At 49.6% G+C, this 3561-nt stretch overlaps 1 pseudogene; it reads left to right on the top strand.

The window, feature by feature from the left end:
- Positions 1-101: 101 nt before the first annotated feature.
- LOC115386663 (ATP-sensitive inward rectifier potassium channel 15-like) lies at positions 102-1042 on the top strand (annotated as a pseudogene).
- The last annotated feature ends 2519 nt before the right edge of the window (positions 1043-3561 follow it).

The following is a 3561-nucleotide window of genomic DNA, read 5'->3' as shown; positions in this document are numbered from 1 at the left end:
AGGTCCAACGCTCCTCCTCCTCTTCTTGCTCCGTCAGCTCGTCTGTGGCTGAAGCCGAAGCCAAACCTCCGTTCATTCATCTTCCTCTGACTGGGAGCAGCATGGCAGGCAGGAAGTCGGCGGTCCTGAGGAGGATCGTCAACAAGGACGGCCACAACAACGTGCGCATCGACAACGTGGAGGGCATGGTGAAGCTGTACCTGCACGACATCTGGACCACGGCGGTGGACATGAAGTGGCGCTACAAGCTCACCCTGTTCGCCTCCACCTTTATGATGACCTGGTTCATCTTCGGGGTCATCTTCTACTTCATCGGCATGGGGAACGGCGACTTCGAGCTGGGCCTGAGCTCCAACCACACGCCCTGCGTTCTGAATGTGGAGACGCTGACGGGGGCCTTCCTCTTCTCGCTGGAGTCTCAGACCACCATCGACTACGGTTTCCGCTGCATCTCCGAGGAATGCCCGCTGGCCATCTTCACCCCGGTGGCCCAGCTCGTCATCATCGGCCTGGCCGAGATCTTCATCACCAGCGCCTTCCTGGCCAAGCTGGCGCGGCCCAAGAAGCGGGCGGAGGCCATCAAGTTCAGCCAGTCGGCGGTGGTGTGCCGGCGCCGGGGCCAGCTGTGCCTGATGCTGAGGGTGGCCAACATGAGTTAGAGCCTGCTCATCCAGTGCCAGCTGACGGGGAAGCTGTTCCAGTCCAACGTGACGGAGGAGGAGAGCTCGGTGGACTTCCACATGGACTCCAGCGGCGAGAGCCCGTTCCTCATCCTGCCTCTCACCTTCTACCACGTCCTGGACGAGCGCAGACCCCTGTCCGGCCTGACGGCGGAGAACCTGCTCACCCGCGACTTCGAGCTGCTCGAGCTGCACAGGAGATCCTGTGAGGCGACGAGTTCAAGCCGGTGCTGTTCAGCACGCCCAGCGGCCGCTACGTGGCCGACTTCAAGTTCTTCGACAAAGTGCAGGCGAGCAACGACCCGGCGTTCATCAGCAACAACACGGAGAAGCTGAAACTGGAGGACTACAAGAAGGAGTAAACTGTTTATCAGGAATATCAGGCAATGAAATATTTTTTAGGTAACAAAGAGACTGAATAGAAAACGTAAAATACAGGAGAAATTCGTAGCAGCTTGACCAGTGAAATGTGATTTGTAGTTGAAAGGGATCTAAAAGATAAAGTGATCTAAAACTACAAAACAGCGTCAGTGGAGTTCACAGAATAGCATCCCGTTGGACGTTTCTCTGCAGAAGAAGACATAGATGTGAAAGGGAATGTATTTAATGTGTTCAGCAACTTTAATCATTGCAAAAACCACAAAAATGTACACACCTTTACCACAAAATGTCACGCCCTGTGCCCCTGCACCCATGTGGGGGCGCTCGGGTCCTGTTTTGTGTTGGTCTGCCCTCATGTTCTCCTGCCTGGTCACCTGCCTGCTCCTCTTGTTCTCCCGTCTGGTCTGTCTCGTTATCTCCCTAATGTGCTCCACCTGTCCTGCCCCCCTATTTAAGTCCTGCTCTCCTGGTGCGTCTTGTCGGCTCCTTGTGCGTCTGTCTTCCTGCGTCCGTGTCCCTGCCTGCACCTCAGCTCTGTTTGCCTTTTCCTGATTTCCTGACCTCCTGAGTTTTTGGAATAAAACACCCTTTCCAACCGTGCCTGCTGCCTGCGCCTGGGTCCTTCCACCCTGCACCCCTGACACAAAAATGTGTGAGAATTAGAAAAGTTTAAACTAATCCACCAGAGTTCACGTCTTAAATTTAAATCTCTGCATTTGTGTTTTTTTTCTACCTTGAAATTAAAACCCAGTTACAGTCTGATCCAGTCATTTCAGTTGATACCTGTTTCAGAATGTTGATCATCCTATCATTAAACGTGAAATCAATAATTCATGCGTATCTGTGAATTGGCTTGTGGACTCTTGAAAAATACACGAATGAAAAGTTAACTGAATTTGCCAAATATCACAATACAGATTGTGCTTCTTGCCTTTCAATAAACTGAAGTGATTTAAGCTCCTTGATCACGCAGGAGGTTTTGAATGAATGGGTTTGCTCTGTGCTCACACAGATTAAAAGCAGAAGCCTCTTCAAGGACAAAACTCGTTCCTCCAGCAGTTCAGCTGTTCAGGCTTTCAGGGTTTGTTATGGAAACATGGTGGAGCGACCAGCAAACTGGAGACGAGTGTTTCTGATCCAAACAACATCTGATCTTTTTCTGTCAGAGACAATAAACTACATTTAGCAATAATTCTGTTGTTATTTTTGATATGGAGCAACTTTTCTTTGTTGCTTGTCTATCAGCAGCTACACATCCGATATTTGCTCTGATGGACTGGAGCGACACACACATTCTAACTGTAATTAATGAACGGGTGCAGGAAGCTTTTGGTTTTGTCTGTCAGACTGTACAACTCTACTGTATACAAAGAATATGAGCAACAACCCTGGACAAAATATCCTGCAGTCTTGGTCAATTTATAATGTTCTTTTTTTTTTATTCTTTTTCCTCAATGCACACATACACGCAGACACACACACACACGCACACACACACACACACACACACACACACACACACACACACACACACACACACATTGTGACATAAACTCCGTTCTTCTTTTCCAGCGTCGCTGTTCCTTAATAAAAGACACTTTTTTTTAACCTATTTGTGCCTTTTTTTCTTCTAATTTTTTGGGGGGTTTAATTGAATTGTGCCTAGAAATTGTCTCTTTTTTTTGGTTTGGTTTAACCTAAATATGCCTGGAATGTAGCCCTCTTTTTTTCTTTTCTATCCTAAATTTGTTCTGAATTTCTTCTTCTTTCCCTCTGTCTTCTTTTTCTCTGTCCCCACTTTCCTTTCCATTGTTTTCATTTACAAATTTCTGTCCAGCTGAGCGAAGTGGATAGAAATCACTTCTTCCAGCTCGTCCGGCTCTTCCCGCTGCAACAGCTGAACAGATTCCTCCACCAGGTCCACCGGCTCGACTTTTTAACCGTCTCCACCGGCTGAACCGGCTCTTCTGTCTCTACCGGCTCTTCTGTCTCTACCGGCTCTTCTGTCTCTACCGGCACTTTTGTCTCTACCGGCTCTTCTGTCTCTACCGGCTCTTCTGTCTCTACCGGCTTTTCTGTCTCCACCGGCTCTTCTGTCTCCACCGGCACTACTGTCTCCACCGGCTCTTGTGTCTCCACCGGCTCTTCTGTCTCTACCGGCTTTTCTGTCTCTACCGGCTTTTCTGTCTCCACCGGCTCTTCTGTCTCCACCGGCACTACTGTCTCCACCGGCTCTTGTGTCTCTACCGGCTTTTCTGTCTCCACCGGCTCTTGTGTCTCCACCGGCTCTTCTGTCTCTACCGGCTCTTCTGTCTCTACCGGCTTTTCTGTCTCTACCGGCTTTTCTGTCTCCACCGGCTCTTCTGTCTCCACCGGCTCTTCTGTCTCCACCGGCTCTTCTGTCTCTACCGGCTTTTCTGTCTCTACCGGCTTTTCTGTCTCCACCGGCTCTTCTGTCTCTACCGGCTCTTCTGTCTCTACCGGCTTTTCTGTCTCCACC

The sequence above is a fragment of the Salarias fasciatus genome, chromosome 4, assembly GCF_902148845.1.
Source record: "Salarias fasciatus chromosome 4, fSalaFa1.1, whole genome shotgun sequence".
NCBI lineage: Eukaryota > Metazoa > Chordata > Actinopteri > Blenniiformes > Blenniidae > Salarias > Salarias fasciatus.
Note: the sequence above shows the minus strand (reverse complement) of the source record. Positions and strands in the feature narration are given on the sequence as shown.